Consider the following 22442-nt stretch of genomic DNA (forward strand, 5'->3'; position numbering starts at 1 on the left):
AGGGGAGCCGTACATCTGATGGAGCCCGGTTAAGAAGGGAGTAGGTTGGCTATGATTGGTCGGTTTCAAAAACCATTGGACCAATGGGAATGGTGAGATTCCTTTAATGGGAGTGTATCTAACGTAACCCTTTCAGTCATGGAGGGAATTCTCTATTTAAAGCCAAACAATAGAGAAAGTGACCCTAAGTGAAAATTACGGAATAAAACCAGTTGGTAATTTTAGTCTGAATAAAACTTAGCATCATCCACAAAACTTTAAAGAGGAAGGCATTGTTATACCTAACTTAGTTAGTAAATGCAGTATATAAAGTATTTGATATAGTAAGAACTTAGCTGGTGACAGTTTGGAATTTTTGCCATAAAGAATACAGAATGAAAAAATGTAGGAAAGAATATATTTCTGGGTTGAATGTGTTATTAATGTATAAAAGGAGTAAAGTTGAACTCCTCATTGAGACCCAGAGGGAAGAGTGTCTTGAATTCGTGAATCCATTTCGAATCCCTTTTTAATAATCGCATATTAAAATCGCCGTTTCTTGCATCAGTGGAAATTCTTTCAATTGCTTGGAATTTGAGATTAGAAGGATCGCCTTTATGTTGGGAGCGAATTTGGTTGGATATAAGTGTGGTGATGTTCATATTAGTGACCAAATTGACATGTTGTAATATTTGTCCGCGGAATTGTTGGTATGTTTTGCCTATATACTGTAAATTACAACTGCAGGTGATGACGTATACAATTCTTGCAGAACTACAGTTAACAAAGTCACGGACTGGGTAATGGTTCTCTGTTCTAGTGCACAGTATCGATTTTGATGTGTTGATAAATTTGCAGGCCTTACACGTGCCACATTTAAAAACTCCCTTAGTCTGAGAAAGCCAATCAGGTGTTATAGTTGGTTGTTCCAGGTGGCTGTGTACCAGTATGTCTCTCAGATTTTTAGGTTGACGTGCGGTTATACTGGTGTAGGGAGTGATGTTATCATTGAGTTCTTTATCATGTAGCAAGATTGGCCAATTGCTGGAAAATATTTTTCTCACTGGGTCCCAGTATTGATCGTATGTCCCAATACATCTGATGACCTGCTTTGTAGGTTTTGGTCTGGATGAACGAAGACAAGTAGGTATATCCATTGTGATGACCCTCTGGTAAGCTTTTTTCAGGATTTTATTAGGATACCCCTGTTCTTTGAATTTTGTCCTGACCTCTTTTGCTTCTTTTTGAAATGTCACTTCATTGGACTGATGCTATAGGCAAATGCAAATATTACAAATTTTAGAATGAAATGTTGAATTTCTTAAACTGTGTACTTTGTCTATAAGAGATATTGCAAACTGACAAGGTGTTAGAAATGGAACATATTGTTTTTCATACAATGTTTCTTTTCTGTAAGCTCGTTTGAGCAGGGTCCTCTTCAACCTATTGTTCCTGTAAGTTTTCTTGTAATTGTCCTATTTATAGTTACATCCCCCCTCTCATAATATTGTAAAGCGCTACGGAATCTGTTGGCGCTATATAAATGGCAATAATAATAATAATAATAATAATAACCCCTTAAGGACAGAGCTTCAGAAGCTTGTCTTATGCTTAAGGACAAAGGCTATTTCTGCATTTTTCTGCTGTTTGTATTCAAACACAATTTGCATCTCTGTCATTTATTGCACCAACACATATTATACATTGGTTTTTAGAGGGCAAACAAGGCTTTAATTTGATGTCACATATACATAGATACATTCTCATTAATTATATAAAAATGCTTACAAAATTGAAAAAAATAATAAATTTTCACAGTTTTGGCAATAATAGCGAGTACATAATATGTCCAGCTTAGAAAAAGTAATTCAAAATAAATTCATTTATGTGTCTTGATTTATTGAGTACATCATATGTCTAGGATTTTAGCTTTTTCTGAAAGCTACAGGTCACAAAATACAAGGACTAAAATAACATTTAAATTTGCAACAATTTTAGGGGGGCAGAGCCTCACTGCCGAGACAAGCAGACGCACAAACCTCAAGCTCCAAGCGACTTACGAAAAAACGAACCTAAATACAGCATATATCACCCCCAAAGACAAAGGTTCAAATGTGGGAATACCCCTAGCATCATGGGTCAGAAGAATAAAAAACCGACAACGGACAAACCAGCTCCGGGGCTGACAATTGGAGACATGTGGCGGCAAGCACGTGGCACAGGCGAATCCAACATGGCGGCGCTCCACGGAGGCTGCTCTGACTTCTATTCGGATGACTGCTCTGGGGATGCAGAGGATGATTACCCCCCAGCTCCAGCACCTAAGCAGAAGGTGAACCTTACCAAGCCAAGGGCTGACATGGATACCGACCTGGTAACCACCGGGGTATTAAAAACATTACTAGCGGACCTGCAGTAAAACATCCTCGCGGACGTCAACGCTTTGAGAGTTGAGCTGCAGGGCCTGACAGGCCGCATATCGACACTGGAGGTCTGCTCCCAGGACAACCAACAGCACAAATCCTCACTACAGACGGCTGTACAGGATCTGCAACGGCAGAACCTACTACATGAACGGCGCTTTGCTGCCCAAGAGGACTCCAGAAGGAGACATAACTTGAAGGTCAGAGGAATCCCAGAAGAGTTGCCGGAGACGGAGTGTGGTGTATCACCAAATTAATATAAATATTACACAAGGTTCGTCTACATTAAAAGGTATTTATTTAGAAGGCAACAACACAATACTATAAATGTATCACAAACACACAGCCCAGACCCACGGAGCAACAACCCTTTTAAATCTATCTATCTATCTATATAGTAATCCCTTTCCCCACACGTTTGATCTCACCCACGGTTAGGCCTTCACATCTAGTAATGGCTCACTGCTGCAAGTCCAACATCACATCCACCAAGGAAGAAAAGGAAGCAATAGAGTATAACATGGTTCACCAAGATAGCACATGGCGTCTGCACATCTGCTCAGTAGCACAGCCAAGAAGGAACAGAGAGGAATGAGGATAGAGGGGGAGTGGTTATCTCTTTCCTGACTTGTAAAGGTATTGAATTACCATATCAAAGGTTAAGCTTATCCCCCTGTAAGAAAGATCTACATGAACTTGGTCACATGACCCCTGGTCACCATGTTAGTTTGATGACAGAATGTCACCACACGGAGTTGCCGCAGACACTAAAACGTATACTGACGGCCATACTACCCTCTAGCCAGGCTAAGTCCATCACACCCACAGACTTTTTCCGGGCCCCCAAATCTCCCAGGGCCCCAGCTGCGGCTACGAGGGACACCATACTCACCTTCAGGAACGGGAGGGACAAATCGGCGATCCTCGCTGCCCTCCGCGACAAAACCCCACTGCTATTTGAGAACATGCACTTGACCTTTTACGCTGACCTGTCCGGGGGCACCCTGGCTTGGCGCAGGTCGCTCCGGCACCTCACATCCTTACTCCAGCGACACAATATACCTTACCGCTGGCGACCCTCCCAAACACTCCTCGTACAACAAGGAGGAAAAACGCACCGGATCCACGACACTCAGGACGCAGCAAATCTCCTGCGGGCCATGGGCCTACCGCAGGACCCTCACACCCAAGAGAGATCCCAAGACCGTACCTCCCCAACTCACAGCTGGGACCCGACGCGAATTTCCACGTTTGTGCCTAGAAATACTACCCCAGACGCCTACGCCTCGATCACCACATAAATGGGGGTCACGAGCACTTCCACTTACCTTCATGGCACCATGAACCGCCCGAAGGGCCTCGGTAATCCCGGGGAACAGCTCAACATGCCGCTGGACTATTACCCAACTGTTGTTTCCTGGTTTTGTCTCACAGACCGAAGGGCTCCAATCCCTCGGACGATTCTCAACTGCTCCCTAATGATAACTAATCTGGAGCACACTGTAGCCGCAGCTTGACACACCGGAGTCTCACCCCAGCCTATGGGGTCCTCTTGAGCGGGACATAAACTCTGACACCGAGGCCAACAGATCCGTACCGCAAGTGATTACAGTGCCTGATGCGGTCATGGAGGACTTCAGCCCGAACGGCCCTCTGTGGGTCCCCCACACCCTGTACTATATTGCCGATGAGCGATCCACCTTCGCTATTCAGGTCATGGTGCTTCTGCACATTTATACCGGGACTCAAAAGTTTGTTTATATGTCTTGATTTTCTCCTTACAACTACCTTATTAGATACTGCATCACACATTGGTAACGACACACTTGCCTCCCTACACTCTATTGTCCATCCTATCAGGCCCTGATACACCCTAGGCCGTTCATTGCTGCCTTACACAATATGCTAATACGCAGGCCTATCAAGCCGTCAGGCTACAGTTTATACCACAGCGCTTGAGCTGAACAGGGCTTCTTGGCTAACAGGGTGGCCCAAAGACTCCCCACCAATAGATAGACACATCCCAGTTGTTAGAAGACGTAATTCACGCTATCTTTATAACGAGCGAGAGGGGTACACACACCAGGATCCGAATAATGAACGCAAAAAGGGAATCGGATGCTGCGATGTATCCACTCCCCGTTCAATATTGCCAAAACCACCTCAGCTTCACTTGTATTACACCATATATCCACTATGGTTAATGCTTAAATCCGCATACTCCCGAGCAATGCCATACTGTGATCGATTCCACACCTAGACCAGGCACCTAAGCAGCGCCAGCTAGCCTAGCTAGACACCCAGACTGCACACGACATAAGGACACATAGTATATACTCTGCTAATAGGGTACAAAACCAGCACATTAACGGGCCCATCATTACAATCCCAGCAACTAACTACTATAGGCGCGCAGATGGCTCGCTTACACCCTCCTCCCCCCAACTACTAATTTTAACAACCGCCCGGTATGAGAATTGTCCTGCACGAGTCACTCGTATTATCCCTCTCCTAGACAATCATACACTGCTCCTGGACCTATACCGCTACTCTCTTAGCTTACACAATCTGTTTTCCCGTTGCTACAACCGAAATGGACATGGTACTTCACTGTCGTGCCAATGTTGTTTTACCGCTCTATGACGGGTACATGCAGTTGCAGCAGGGCATACACATAGGCTTTTGTTTATAGACACCCAGGAAGACGGTAAAGCACACCTTAACGAGTTATGTTTCAGAAAGCGAACGGAGCACTAATAGCCCTGAATGTGCCCTCTGTTATCACAAGTTTGTTCCAGTCTCAGCTATTATTAAGTAGTGTTATTATTTGTTTTTGACCGTGTTTTATTTAATTCTTATTCTTCTTGACACATGCTGACTTAGCGATTACCCCGCTCCTTACTATAAAAATATGCAGATCCTCTACCTGCCATGGTTAGTTCTGTAGGAAGATAATGTGCCTGATGCTGATGTCATGACGGCATGATCTGGTTATTAATGCCTGCACGATAACAAGAATACGCAAATAAGACAAAGAGTATCAATGTTGACCTGACATTTTGCTTCACAGGCACTATGACGACGATAATCGACTTTGGCAAAACTTAGATAGATATACGGTAATGAGTTCCTCTACCAGCCTACTTAGCTAAGGATTTATTATTATTTTGAGTTCAGAACTTACTAAACAGCAGCTACTGACACTAAGTTACTCTGCTAACTACATACCATATAACTGTGCAATGTTTTCCCTCGTTTCAAACTACACTTTTAAAAAAAAAAATGTGCAAGTTCTATCTGAAAACCATATCAAATGTAAACCATGTATTAAGTTGCTTGTGTCAACTGCTGTTGTGGCATGACATAACTGTTTGTTCACCCCTGCACAACAAAAATAAAGAATTAAAAAAAAAAATTTGCAACAATTTTAGATTTTGGTATGTTTGTCTTGTAGGTTTAGTAGCCATCACAGAAAACAAAAAGTATATATTTATATAAAGTAGACATCACAGGCTATTTACCTAAGGTTAGTTTGACACTTTTTACGTAGCCATTTCATCGCCAATCTCTGCTAAATATTGTAAAATTGTGTCTTTTCTTTATTTTGGCATATACACATATAACAAGGTTTTTGTAATGTGTATTTCGTAAAGCTGGTGTGTGCTATTCCTGCACAGAACCCCAGATTGTGTTCAGCTACATCTGCTGAGTATAACGATACCCTCATTGTATGCCTTTGGCACTTTTCTTTAAGGCTACAATGCCATATAAGAGACAAGGCTATTTCAGTTTCTATAGTTAGAATTTTCGTAGATGGATTTGACGGGGCTATGTCTCATTTTAGGGTATTCTAGCAGTGTTTAAATATTTTATATTTTATAATTTAAATATTGTGTATTTTATATAATAAATGATTTTTGGCTATATATTTGTGCCATTATCTTTTTACACACTATTTTTATTTATTTTTTCCTGGCATTTTACTCAATTTATCCTGAGGTGGGGATTATACCACCAACGCTACTTCCAGAGTGCAGTGTGGTCTGCACTCCATTTGTGAGTATATTTTATTTTATTTCATCTACTGTTCCATCATATTATCAGAGAGCACTATTTGCTGTTTTTATCTTCCTCTTCTCCTGAGAATTGGACATCATTACCCTCTGGAGGACAAGCATCCACATATCCTACAAGCGGGGATTATTCCGCTGTATGCCTGAGCTGGCCATAGCTCATCTAAATGTGAGTGCAATACTTTTATTTATGTATAATATTTTATTTATGTAATATTTACTTTATACACTCCGCACGATTGGTCCTCTCTTCTTGTGTCTTCCATATCACGAGACGATTTGAACTACTATAAACAGAGAAGATACTCTATCAGCGGAATCAGTGACTAAGCCTATTTATCTTCTGATATTTATTGGGACTATTTTACTTATTTTTACTTTACTTTACTTTGGAGCACTTGAACAGGTTACATATTACAACTACACTATAAAGGTATACCATTTCTTAACCCCTTAAGGACACATGACATGTGTGACATGTCATGATTCCCTTTTATTCCAGAAGTTTGGTCCTTAAGGGGTTAAAGAAGACATCCCAGGGTATTTCAAAAGGCATATTTTGAACCTTAGCATGGGATAATCTTTCTGCTAGCTTGCACCAAGTGTAGTGGTAATAAGTGTTTTTTCTGCCTTTTTGACACGCAAAATGAGTTTGCACAGTATATTTTGCAAATCGTATGTGTGCTACGACTGTATAATACTTCATATGTTGCTCAGCTATGTCGGCTGAGTACAGCAATACCCCCGTATGTACCTTTGCCAGGTATATGTGGACATCGGAGGGGCACATTTGGGACACAGCCATTCCAGTTTTTTTCAACCTTACATTTTTACGCTGTGCCCATGCCCCATTTGAGAGTATTTTACCAGGCTATATAATCCAAATACCACATAAGGCCATACCATTTCTTAAAGAAGACATCCCAGGGTATTTCAAACGGCATATTTTGAATCTTAGTGTGGGATCATTTTTCCGCTAGCTTGTACCAAGTGTAGTGGTAATAAGCATTTCTTCTGCCTTTTTGACACACAAAGTGAGTTTGCACAGTATATTTAGCAAACCTTATGTGTGCTACGACTGTATAATACTACATATGTTGTCTATGTACAGCAATACCCCCATATGTACCTTTGCCAGGTATATGGGGATGTTGAAGGGGCACATTTGACGGAGCCATTCAGTTTTTTTCTAACTTTTTAAGTTTTACGCTGTGTCCATGTTCCATTTTGGAGTAGTTTAGATGGTTGGTTATTGAAACGTTCCCACAAACACATACTATTTATTAAAGAATACACCTTGGGGTAATTGAAAAGGCATATTTTGAACCTTAGCATGGGATCATTTTTTCTGCCTTTGTTCCAGGTGTAGTGGTAATAAGCGTTTTTTTACTTTTTTTAAACTAGTTTTTGAACTTTTTTTTAGTTATTAATAGTTATTAATTTTTTTAAACTTTCCTAAACTTTCTTAAAGCTTTTTTTTTTTTACAGTTTTAAAAATTTTATAAGCTTGTTTTTTTTACCGTTAACCCCTAACTAGCAGTAAGCAGCACTAACAGTAAATTCCCCACTTTCCCATAACTCCCATCCACCCTAGCTAGCAAAATAAATAATTATAAAATATTTAAATTAATTAAATAAATTGAATCCTTAAGGGTTAAAAAATAAATAAAAGTTAATCCTCAGGGGTTGAAAAAAAATTAGATCACAGTATAATACTGTGATCTGTATTTTTTTTTTCAAAATTTCACAGAATATAAAAATACATACAATACCTCATGTAGCAAACATATTTCAAGTACATACGTTCCCATTAAAACGAATAACTATAAAGTGGTTTGAACCGACAATTCCCCGAGTTACATTTAATATGTTTAATTAACATCCCTATATTTCATATCTAGATGGAATTACAATATTATAACAAAATCTATATTTACATAAGTTGCAAAATTTGAGGTACCTCCACAAACAGTCATACTAGAACACACGTAACTTACATACAGTCCCGTAGGGCTAGCGTTATTTTAACCAAATTTACAATTGCTTTTCAATTGAGCAAATTATTGCCACTAGATTCTCTTGGGACATCAGACATACCAGGGGGCTATTCTATATAAACATTAAATATTTATTTAATTCAATATTTAATCAATTATTGATTACTTGTAGACCAGGAGCTTTTCAACTATATTTATCCATCTACTTGTTTTCGTCGAACCCACAGAGTTCCCTTGACTTATTCCAGTTTCCATTTTCCATTGGTATATTAATTGTTTTTTAATTTCAGCCCACTCTAAAACTTTGTTACTTTTCCAATATCTTGCCAACACTATCTTGGCTGCCATTAAAATATATATTATCAACATACTTTTTCGATGGGCATAGGGGGCCAACCCTGGTGTAACAAGAAGCTCTGTGGTGTAAAAGGTATATTTATCTGACAAATAATATGAATCTGTTCATAAATACTTTTCCATAGATTACTTAGAGATTTACATTTCCACCAAATATGGAGATAAGTCCCTTCCCTTCCGCACATCTCCAACATACCGTACATTTTTCTGATCTTTATATATTTTCGCTAGTTTTTCAGGGACCATATACGATCTATTTGCAAGCTTATAAAAAATCTCTACTATATTCAGGCAATGTACTGATTTATTAACCTTGGCTATCGCACTAATCATATCTTGCTTGGTAATTTCACTATATAAATCTTTTTCCCACTTAAACCGAGATTTCCACACATAGGGCTTCATAACATCTAGTAAAATGGCCTTTAGTTCTATAACTTTCCAGAAGTTTAAGATTATTCGTGTATTTATCAACCTGGAATTCCAAGAATTTCCCCAAATAATAAAGAGGCAGACCGGAGCACTGTTAATCCCGCGATCACCGTGATCTTGGGTTAATTTTAACCCATGACGGACCTGGTCCATCACCCGTTGTTAAGGGTCTCCCCTGGGTGACGGACCAGGTCCGTCATTAAGGGGTTAATAAATTACCTCTTACCCATATTCAGTGAATAAGATGTTCAGACTTTAAGACGCCATCTTGTCTCAAGTTAGTGGAAATTCCCCAAATCCGGGAATTTCCCATGACGTGTGCACTTACATTTTAGTTATGGCCTTGTATCTTTGCCAAGTTAAGGGAGGTCCTTAAATGAACATCTAAGATATAAATATGTGTACCTTTTTAATGTTGAGACACAGAGAGATGAGATTTGGAGACAGACACTCCACCTTATAATGACAGAGAGGCTGACATGATGACATGTTCAGGAGGGTATGTTTATCTATTAAGATATTGCAAGCATCTAGTTTAATTTTAAACTCTGCTAAAAATTATTGTAATGGATTCTATATGTCTATATTTATATTTTATATAATAAATATCTAAAAAGACAAAACTTTATTGCTTCCAAGACAATCCATATTTTATAGTGTATTCTCAATTATTTATACATTTTAAATAGAGGATCTCTTACTAACTATATAATATTATGGCTAAGATATCTGTATGGTTAGCCCTGCAAAGTTTTATGCTTTAAGATGTTATGGTGGTAAATAGGGGAACTAGCTGCGGTTACAATTGGCGCCCCAAGTTGGGCACCAATTGTAACCGCTAGTGCCCCTGTTTACCACTATAAAGTCTTCAAACATAGAATTTAGCAGGGCTAACCATACAGATATCTTAGCTAGAATATTATATAGTTGGTATAGAGTTTCTCTATTTAAAATATGTAAATAATTGTGAATACAATAAAAATAGGAGTTGGAAGCAATAACTTTTGTCTTAATAAAATAGTTTATTGAAAATAAATGAATACATATATATATATAAACTTAATAACCCATTAATATATCATAAGCAGAGTATATAGAATTATATGAATAAATGCTTGCAAAACAAATAAAGTATTAGTATAACATACCCTTCCTGATTACAGGTAATCTTTCACTATGTCACCTAATTACTACTAGTAATGTATAGCTTAATTCATTATAAGGGTAATGCAGTTCATAAATGAAAAGGAAAAGTTCATTAGAAGTCAGTATGGCGTAGCATAGCCTTGATGATGTTTATGCATTCTTGTTATTGTATTAAGCGAAGACAAAATGGCGTGAGTTAGAACTACACAATATGGCCTTGAAGATGTTTATACATTCTTGTTATTGTATTAAGCAAACACAAAATGGCGTGAGTTAGAACTACGCAGCATGTTATGCAATGAAAGAAGGGGAGAGGTTATTAATTAAATAAACATGGTTCAACATTCTTGTACAGTGGCTTGCAAAAGTATTCACCCCCTGACATTTTACCTATTTTCTACATTACTTCCTTAAGTTCAATGTTTTATTAATTTGAAATTTATGTGATGGATCAGAACACAATAGTCTAAGTTGGTGAAGTGAAATGAGAAAAATATATACATAAAACTATTTTAGAAATAGAAAACAGAAAATTGGTATGTGCGTATGTATTCACCCCCTTTGTTATGAAGCCCATAAAAAGCTCTTGTGCAACCAATTACCTTCAGTAGTCACATAATTAGTGAAATGATGTCCACCTGTGTGCAATCTAAGTGTCACATGATCTGTCATTACATATACACACACCTTTTATGAAAGGCCCCAGAGGCTGCAATACCTAAACAAGAGGCACCACTAACCAAACACTGCCATAAAGACCAAGGAACTCTCCAAACAAGTAAGGGACAATGTTGTTAAGAAGTACAAGTCAGGGTTAGGTTATAAAAAAATAATCTTTAATGATCCCCAGGAGCACCATCAAATCTATCATAACCAAGTCGGAAAGAACATGGCACAACAGCAAACCTGCCAAGAGACGACCGTCCACCAAAACTCACGGAAGGAGGGTATTAATCAGAGAGGCAGCACAGAGATCTAAGGTAACCCTGGAGGAGCTGCAGAGTTCCACAGCAGATACTGGAGTATCTGTACATAGGACGACAATAAGTAGTATGCTCCATAGAGTTGGGCTTTATGGCAGAGTGGCCAGAAGAAAGCCATTACTTTCAGCAAAAAACAAAATGGCACATTTTGCGTTTGCGAAAAGGCATGTGGGAGACTCCCAAAATGTATGGAGGAAGGTGCTCTGGTCTGATGAGACTAAAATTGAACTTTTCGGCCATCAAAGAAAACGCTATGTCTGGCGCAAACCCAACACATCACATCACCCAAAGAACACCATCCCCACAGTTAAACATGGTGGTGGCAGCATCATGCTGTGGGGATTTTTTTCAGCAGCTGGGACTGGGAAACTGGTCAGAGTTGAGGGAAAGATAGATGGTGCTAAATACAGGGATATTCTTGAGCAAAACCTGTACCACACTGTGCGTGATTTGAGGCTAGGAAGGAGGTTTACCATCCAGCAGGACAATGACCCCAAACACACTGCTAAAGCAACACTTGAGTGGTTTAAGGGGAAACATGTAAATGTGTTGGAATGGACTAGTCAAAGCCCAGACCTCAATCCAATAGAAAATCTGTTAAAGATTGCTGTTCACAAGCGCAAACCCCATCCAACTTGAGGGAGCTGGAGCAGTTTTGCAAGGAGGAATGGGCAAAAATCCCAGTGGTAAGATGTGGCAAGCTCATAGAGACTTATCCAAAGCAACTTGGAGCTGTGATTGCCGCAAAAGGTGGCTCTACAAAGTATAGACTTTAGGGGGTGAATAGTTATGCACATTGACTTTTTCTGTTATTTTGTCCTATTTGTTGTTTGCTTCACAAGAAAAAAAAAATCATCTTCGGAGTTGTAGGCATGTTCTGTAATTTAAATGATGCAAATCCTCAAACAATCCATGTTAATTCCAGGTTGTGAGGCAACAAAACACGAAAAATGCCAAGGGGGGTAAATACTTTTGCAAGGCACTGTATTAGCTAGCGATCTTGTTCCATCATATCTGGCTATCAATTTGTGCGGCACAACTTCACACGATCATAAGCTAGCAGATATCACCTACCAATATTAAAGTGGGAGACTCACCCACAGACAGACTGTTATTTTTGCCACTAAGTTCCACACTTTTAAATCAGTTATATTCCCCTTAGCTAAATGTAAAAGCTAATAGACATCTCCCCCTAAGATTTAAAACAATATCCATAGACAGACAGAATGTCACCTTGAAGTGACATAGACAGCGTTCCGAACTGAATTCTTTACTTTAACGTTACAATCAGCCCCAACTATCATTCATACTATTACAGGTTACTTTGTTGCAAATATCTTATTGGCAAAGTATCTCTGTATGATCTAAGTAATATGTATCCTTACCCTGCTCATTCCTAGAGCAAACATGACTTAGATTTGGGGCTCTAACAAACTCAAATTTATACTGATCCTAGTCCGCGGGACTGTGTGGCCTCAGATAACCGTCAGTATTGTCCCACTACGGTATCAACACTACACTGCGACTTAATACCACATAGGCTATATAACTACCAGCCCCACAGGCGTTTAAGTGCTGTTTTAACTACCCTTTCACTTAGATTGTTAGGTGCCTACTACCTTTTTAAATACATTACCATTAAAAGTAAGATTTTATTAAGTCAGTGGTCTGTACCTGCCCTCAAGCTACACTAACCTCACTCCCATTTCCCTTGATAAGTGTCAGGATCGGGACAGGGATCCAACACGCAAAGTACAAACAGGTACAGGGTACGTATACCGGACCTTAGAATGGCCGGACTAACGTACGGAGAGTATAGAGAATGGTCAGAGACAAGCCGAGGTCGAGGGAACGAGAGGACAGGTAAGCGAGGAACAAGCCGGGTCAAGGATAACAGAGGTAAACAGAGTAAGACAAACGAGCCGGGTCGGAACCAAAAGGATAACTGAACAACACCAGAGCACTGTGTGACTAGACAGGCTAGAACCACGACAGGGCAATGAGCAACAGGGCGAAGTATGTTTAAATACCCTGGCTAGAGGGGATAGACACGCCTCTGACGAGTCCTGATTAGTCTCCAATGGATTGAGTGACAGGTCGTTCCGGATTGGCGTCATGACGTCGGTCTCCGGGCGCCCTGCTACATAAGGAAGTGACTCCCTCGCGGCCGGCGTTTATGTGACCGGGTCGACCGCGAGGAACAGGAGAAACCTGGCGTCCGGACGGATAAACGTTTAAGTCTCTACCTCTCTCGGAGGCAGAGACTTCAGGTACCCTGACAGTACCCCCCCTCTCAGATACGCCCACCGGGCGGAAGGAACCGGGACGAGATGGGAAGCGGGCGTGATACGCCCTGCGGAGACGAGGAGCATGAACATCCTCTTGAGGTACCCAACTCCTCTCCTCAGGACCATATCCCTTCCAATCGACCAGGTATTGTACCTTCCCCCGGGATATTCGAGAATCAATAATAGAGTTAACCTCATACTCCTCCTGACCCTCCACCTGAACAGAGCGAGGAGGGGCTGTTGTGGAGGAAAATCTGTTGCATATAAGTGGTTTCAGCAATGAAACATGAAATGAGTTAGGGATGCGTAAGGTAGTAGGCAGAGCTAGACGATACGCAACTGGATTGATACGAGTCAGCACCCTGTAAGGTCCAATATAACGGGGAGCGAACTTCATGGAAGGCACTTTTAAACGGATGTTCCTTGTGCTCAGCCATACCCTATCACCTGGAACAAAGACCGGAGCCGCCCTTCTACGTTTATCAGCGTGTTTCTTAACCAGCATAGAGTTGTGCATAAGGATTTGTCGAGTCTGATCCCACAACTTCCTCAAATTGGCAACATGAACATCAACCGACGGCACCCCCTGGGAAGGGGAAGCCGACGGAAGAATAGACGGATGAAAGCCATAATTCATGAAGAAGGGGCTTGAATGAGTAGAATCGCAAACGAGATTATTGTGTGCAAACTCCGCCCAAGGAATCAAACCGACCCAATCATCCTGGTGATTATTGGGACACAATTAATTTATTATGTGTGTTGTAGTCCTTGCTGCTTAAGCGCAGGACTTCTCTTTTTGTATTTGTATTTACTTTGTATCACACAGCCTGGTTACAATGCTGCTACCCATCCCATGTGTTCCCTATTAAGGGTTAATAAGTAAAGGGGTGTATATAAAAAATACCCCTTTCTGTCTCATTAGAGATATCTTTGCCAGAAGCTCAAGGAAGCAGGCTGAAGGGTCAGTGTTAGGACCCGCTTAGGGGGGGTCTGCCTTGACGTTGGCAGGCGGGCATCCCTCCAATGGCCATTGGAGCAACTAAATGACCTCCATTTGTCTAAATATACATAGGGATTAAGGAAAAAGCGCAAGTAACATTTTCTTTTCTTTGGTTTTTACTATATATTGGGGCTGATGTGTGTTGTAGTCCTTGCTGCTTAAGCGCAGGACTTCTCTTTTTGTATTTGAATAACACAATCATGTTGAAACTCCCTAAGAACTTCGTTAATCAAATCTTGAAAAACTGCAGGTGCATTACAAAGACCAAAAGGCATGACCGTGTACTCATAATGACCATAGCGGGTATTAAACGCTGTCTTCCACTCGTGGCCTTGCTGAATTCTCACCAAGTTGTATGCCCCTCTGAGGTCCAACTTGGTGAAAATTTTAGAGCCCTTTAGCCGATCAAAGAGCTCGGTAATCAAGGGGATAGGATAGGCATTTCTGATGGTTATTTTATTCAGACCTCGGTAATCGATACAAGGTCTGAGTGAACCATCCTTCTTTTTTACAAAAAAAAAATCCAGCCCCGGCAGGAGAGGAAGATCTCCTAATGAATCCCTTGTCTAAATTCTCCTGAATATACTCCTCTAAAACAGAATTCTCTTTAGTAGATAGAGGGTATACATTGCCCCTGGGAGGCATGGTACCAGGTAATAGATTAATTTTACAATCAAATGTCCTGTGTGGAGGTAGTGTATCAGCGTTCTTCTTGTTGAACACTGCTTTTAAGTCCAGGTACAGAGGAGGTATCTGTATCCCCGTAGACTGGTTAGAACTGTCTGGTGTGTTAATTACAGCCAAAGGAGATACCCTGCGTAAACACCTCTCTTGACAACCCTGGCCCCATGAGAGTATTTCCCCTCTCTCCCAATCGATATTAGGGTTATGTCTCTTTAACCATGGGTACCCCAGGACTATGGGAACAGAAGGAGACGAAATGAGCATAAGTGATAAGTTCTTCTCGTGTAAGATACCAACCGTTAGGTTAATGGGTATAGTCTCACGAGAGATAACAGGCTCGAGTAGCAGTCTACCATCTATGGCCTCAACGGCCAAGGGTGTATCTCTTAACTGGGATGGGATAGTGTTTTTAGTAGCAAAGGCTTGGTCGATAAAATTCTCAGCAGCTCCGGAATCTATCAAGGCCATAGTCTTTAGTACTCCCTTCTCCCACGTTAAAGAAACTGGTAGCAGAAGCCTGTGATCTTTATAATTATGCGTAGAGGACAAAATAGAAACACCCAAGGCCTGTCCTCTAGAGAAACTTAGGTGCGGGCGTTTCCCGAGCGAATGGGACAATTCAGGCGCAAGTGACCTCTGACTCCACAATACATACATAATCCCTCCCTTCTCCTGTACTGTCTCTCCTCTTCTGAGAGGCGAGTATTGCCTATCTGCATAGGTTCAGGAAACAGTGGGGTATTGGAATCAGGGCTTATAAATGCGGGTGCTAATTTAAAGGCAGGTCTCAGGTTCCTCTCTCGAGTGTTCTGTCTCTCTCTTAAACGCTCATCAATACGAGAAATGAACGAAATTAAATCCTCTAAATTCTCAGGGAGCTCCCTAGTAGCAACCTCGTCAAGGATAACATCTGATAGCCCGTTCAAGAATACATCCATATAAGCCTGCTCATTCCACTTGACTTCTGCCGCCAGAGACCTGAACTCTAGTGCATAATCCACTAGTGTTCGGTTCTCCTGTCTCAGGCGCAACAGTAATCTGGCTGCATTGACCTTTCTACCAGGCGGGTCAAAAGTTCTTCTAAAGGCAGCTACAAAGGCATTATAATTATATACCAACGGGTTATCGTTCTCCCATAATGGGTTGGCCCATCTCAGAGCTTTCTCAATGAGTAAGGTGATAATAAATCCAACCTTTGCCCTATCGGTAGGATAGGATCGAGGTTGCAATTCAAAGTGAATACTGATCTGGTTTAAAAAACCACGACACTTCTCAGGTGAACCACCATAGCGTACTGGTGGGGTAATACAGGAAGAGGCACCTACAGTGGCTACCTCTAGGCCTGAACTTACAGAGGAAATTGGAGTAGGACGCGTCTCCTCTGGTGGGTTATTAGCACGAGATAATAACGCCTGTAGTGCCAAGGCCATTTGGTCCATTCTGTGTTCCATGGCGTCAAACCTGGAATCAGAGGAACCAACCTGACTGTTTGTACCTGCAGGATCCATTGGCCCTGTCGTAATGTCAGGATCGGGACAGGGATCCAACACGCAAAGTACAAACAGGTACAGGGTACGTATACCGGACCTTAGAATGGCCGGACTAACGTACGGAGAGTATAGAGAATGGTCAGAGACAAGCCGAGGTCGAGGGAACGAGAGGACAGGTAAGCGAGGAACAAGCCGGGTCAAGGATAACAGAGGTAAACAGAGTAAGACAAACGAGCCGGGTCGGAACCAAAAGGATAACTGAACAACACCAGAGCACTGTGTGACTAGACAGGCTAGAACCACGACAGGGCAATGAGCAACAGGGCGAAGTATGTTTAAATACCCTGGCTAGAGGGGATAGACACGCCTCCGACGAGTCCTGATTAGTCTCCAATGGATTGAGTGACAGGTCGTTCCGGATTGGCGTCATGACGTCGGTCTCCGGGCGCCCTGCTACATAAGGAAGTGACTCCCTCGCGGCCGGCGTTTATGTGACCGGGTCGACCGCGAGGAACAGGAGAAACCTGGCATCCGGACGGATAAACGTTTAAGTCTCTACCTCTCTCGGAGGCAGAGACTTCAGGTACCCTGACAATAAGCAGGGAAATCCACTCCTTAGGATACTTTACCTTATCCTATTCTCCTGTTTTCTCTTCGTTTTTTTTTTGTATAAGTTTTTTTATTCTTCATTATACTTGCACTGTAATGAAACTAACTGCAGACACACTTTGCCTGAAGTTCCTTTTTCACGAGAGATATAGCAACCCCCAGCAAATCGTTTCAGACTTCTTTGGTCCTCATCAGCAAAGTTTACGTTTTTCTAAGCTTTTTGGGGGGTAAAAGAAAATAATATTTGAGTAGAAATTACATTAACAAAGCATTTGTACATGTTACACAAATGTACCTTTTTATAAAAGATAATTCCTTTAAATTATGTAACATTTAATAAATAATAAACAACAACAAAAAATGAAAAATTGACCCAGTGTCTCACCTCCCCTCCCATCCCACCTTCTCACATCTATCTTCAAACCCACTTGATCCAAGGCATCTGAATCAGATCTGGAACCAATAAGGAATCTCTCCCAAGGTTTCCATCTCTTAATATGGTCTCCTACTCTATTTCCCCTAAAAGCTAATTGTTCAATCCGTCTGATATTATTAACTCTGTGAAGCCATTATTTCAGTGGTGGCGTTATTTTTCTTTTCCAATTAGCTGGGATCATTTCTTTTGCAGCATTAGTCTTATCTCAAGAGAATCTACAATTCCTTGCCAATTCTTATCCATATGAAACAAAATAAGTTCAGGTGACAATTCAATCTGAAAACTACTTACTTTTTTAAGAATAACCTGTGTCCAAAATAACTGTATGGCAGGACATGTCTACCATATATGGTATAAACTGCCTTCCTCTTTTAAGCATCGCCAAGATTTATTAGACAAAGATAGATAGAATCTATGCATGTCAGCTAGGACTCTAAACCATCTAGAGATGATTTTATACCCTAGTTCCTGAAATCTGCAAGCAATAGAACAATTTTTATTTATTTTAAAAATTATACACCATTCTAATTTCGTAAAAGTACGCCTCAAGTTCTTCACCCAAAGTCTACTAAAATACGGAAGATTGGATGTTAATGGGACATTTTAAATTTTAGATAAAGCTGATCTTACTGATCTTATTGGTTTATTCCCTTTGTGTCCCTGTGCCCAACAAGGTCCACCTGGGTGTCACCCTTGTTGGGAAACATGTATAAAAGGCCTGTGTGCCTCCATTAAAATTGAGTTCCTGCTTAATCCCAACACGTAGCTTGGTCTCGTAATTGGAGGGGAACTTCTATATTCACACTGGGGATTGCTATACTCCTTATACTCCCCTGGGTTCTAATCACTAGTGTAACGGACCGTTTCAGCATAAAAGGGAATAAACTCTGTTTAGGCGATAATCCCCTTTTTGAGAGACAGGCACAGCTACTGCAGAACACCAAACTCCCGAACTGGATACAAGATAACACTCCGAACTGGAACAGCTGAACAAGAAAAGCATACAATCCGCTTACACTCCTGGCAGTCAGCTTACAATCCAATTCCCCCCAAGAACGAGACGACACGTCATTTTGAGGGTTAAACAGGAACTGAGGACTGGCTCATCCAGCCTGGCTTTTATTTCCAACTCACACATACAGGCCACACCCAGGGGGAGGCATAAAAGAACCAATGACATAGATGTTACCTCCCACACATCCCCTCCCCTTAGTGTGACACATAATCCCATTATGCATACAGTTTAAAATATACTTTTACACAACTTTCCTAACTCTAAAACCATACATCACATTCACATAAAAATACATATCCACAATCAATCCATTCAGGGGAACAACATATTAAAAAATGGCATGGATCAGACATGGGGTTCAAAAGTTAGTAAAGTATCTTTTAAAACCCCTAGCTTTCCAGCTCAGACTGTTTTTTACAGAGCCTTCTCTGTGCTGGAGAAGTAATCCAATTATCTCCAGCACAGAGACAGACTCCATTAACCACATGGTTACAGAAAGACATAAAACACTTTAAAATACAGAAAGTTACTTTTTATCCATAACACACAGACATTCAGATAGCTGGGATCTGAGCGCACAAAACTACCGAATAGCGCGCAGATCCTATTCACACAGTACAATTGCCATGGAGCTAAAGTCTTTCATTATATGAATAGGCTCCAGGGTATAGCTATCTGGGTTAACACATTCACATAAAGTCTGGTCCATAGTCCAAAGGCGGGCAAGCAGCCCCCTCCAAGGACACGTGGCGAGGTCGGTTTCGCCACAACTAGCTCTTATAAGAGCTGTTCCTGCTACGCTCTCTGGAGTAGGAGAGGTCTTTCCCACATGGTCCTGGATATCAGAGGTTGGTCCAAGGTGGGAGGAAGATGGCGATATCCCAGCTAAGCTACGGCAGTTGTGGAGTCTTCGGTGCTTGTGGTGTTCGGTGCGGTGCTTACGGTCCTCGGCGTCGGCTAGGAAACATCTGTTGGCGGAGGTGCCGGGTGATCCGTCACAGTAGTTTAATCCCCAAGTACTTTAAAGCTACCTCCACCCTCTTCAAATGAGAAGTTCCCAAAAGGCTTCTCTCTATCATCATCTTCTATATTAAAAATGAGTGCTTCACATTTAGACGAGTTGACCTTAAAATTAGACAAACTACTATACCTACTGATCTCGAAAAAGTTCCTTTCCCAAGATCTCTTTGGATATGCCAGCATCAATAAGATATCATCAGCATATGCTGCCAGTTTATACTGTTTTATTTGGATCTCAATGCCTAGTTACTGTTTCTAATTGCATTCAGTAGTGGTTCCAGAGACAAGATAAACAGTAATGGGGAAAGTGGGCAGCCTTGTTGTTCTGTTAGATATATTAATCAAATTAGAAGTTATCCCATTCACTTTCACTTTGCCTTAGGATAATCATAAATAGCCTTTACCCAACTAATAAAATTCCGTCCAAGGCCAACCGATTCTAATGTTTTAAACAAAAAGAGCCAATTCACGCCGTCGAATGCGTTCTCTACATCAACTCCTATCAGAACTGCTGGAATATTTTCTCTTTGGATAAAAGCCTTTATACACCCTTTTCCAAAATATTATGCAAAGTCTATTTAAGTGTCATAAAGATTAAATATTTTGTTTCAGTTTAACTCATGGATGGCATTGTGTCTCAGGTCTCTTTTGATCACTGAAAACAATCTCGGACACCTGGATTGCCAGGTGAGCCCAATTGAAGGAAAAACTACTAAAGGAGGGTGTTCCACATTATTAAGCAGAGCACAATTTTCATGCAATATGGGGAAGAAAAAGGATCTCTCTGCTGCCGAAAAGAAATAGTTCAATGCCTTGGACGAGGTATGAAAACATTAGATATTTCACGAAAACTTAAGCGTGATCATCGCACTATTAAGAGATTCGTGGCTGATTCAGAGCACAGACAGGTTTGTGCAGATAAAGGCACATTGAGGAAGATTTCTGCCAGATCCATGCATCGGATCAAGAGAGCAGCTGATAAAATACCATTACATAGCAGCAAACATATATTTGAAGCTGCTGGTGCCTCTGGAGTCCCACGGACATCAAGGTGTAGAGTCCTCCAGAATCTTGCAACTGTGCGTATACCTTCTATTCGGCCACCTGTCCTGTTCACTGATGAGTGCCGTGCAACCCTGGATGGTCCAGATGGATTGAGTAGTAGTGGATGGTTGGTGGACGGCTACACTGTTCCAAAAAGGCTGCGACGTCAGCAAGGCGGTGGTGGAGTCATGTTTTGGTCCAGAATCATGGGAAGAGAGCTGGTCGGTCCCTTTAGGGTCCCCGAAGGTGTAAAGATGACCTCTGCAAAGTATGTGGAGTTTCTGACTGACCACTTTCTTCCCTGGTACAGAAGGAAGAACTATGTTTTCCATAATAAAATCATCTTCATGCATGACAATGCACCATCTCATGCTGCAAAGAATACCTCTGCATCAATGACTGCTATGGGGATAAAAAGGGGGAGAAAGTCATGGTGTGGCCTCCATCCTCCCCTGACCTCAATCCTATTGAGAACCTTTGGAGCATCCTCAAGCAAAAATATAATTTGCATAATCATTTGGAACAGGGTTTATCTATAACTTTAGAAATATTATCTTTGAGTTTACCACCTGGTATAAAACCGGATTGGTCTGGATGCATGATGCTACTGACAATATTTTTCAATCTGCTAAAACTTTGGAAATCAACTTTAAATCAATATTTTTTTTGACAATCTTTATTCTAGTTTTTTTCTTTTTCCATGTTTCAATTTTGCATTAATGTGGTTTAAACAAAAGAATACATTATGTCTCAGCTTGCGTCCAAAGATATAATGTACATAAACACAACAGGGCATAGCTTGCATCAAAAATACATTGTATGTAAACACTACATGGCATAGCATGCATCGATAATTCAATGTATATAAACACTACATGACATAGCTTGCGTCGAAAACTTTGTATCAAACCTGTTTAAGGGTTTAACATTCTGGAAACAGATTATACTAGCAATGACTGTGCCCAACAATATCTCTCACTCTATATGCCTTAAAAATAGGTGTCGGTTCAGAGCTTGCATAGCGGGTTAGCACATGACAGGCAGACTTGTAAGTCACAATTGTACCAGTTATTGACCATGTTTGCATCACAGTACTGCATCACACAGTGGGCCTCATATCTAGTAAGTCATGGTCAGTGCCCATTGCATGGTGCCCGTTTATTAAAGTAGTAGAAAAGCCTAAAACACACAGCCCCGCCACCCCTCCAGTCCGACGAGCCCAAGGCTGGTGAGAAAATGTGCGGGCTTGGGGCAGCAGTAGAGATAGAGGGGCAGGCGCACAGGGAAGGTAGGAGGTGAGGACATAGGTGCAGGAGAAGAAGCACGTGAGAAGAATAGGAGGAAAGGTAGGATAAAAAGGAGGGAGAAGAAGGGGGAGGCGGGGCCTCGAGCCGGGTGTACTGTGCGTTTAAGTAAAAAGTCTAACCATGGAATCCACGTCTGCAGGCACCATTCTGTCATCCCAC

This window comes from Pelobates fuscus, chromosome 2, assembly GCF_036172605.1.
Source record: "Pelobates fuscus isolate aPelFus1 chromosome 2, aPelFus1.pri, whole genome shotgun sequence".
NCBI classification, from domain to species: domain Eukaryota; kingdom Metazoa; phylum Chordata; class Amphibia; order Anura; family Pelobatidae; genus Pelobates; species Pelobates fuscus.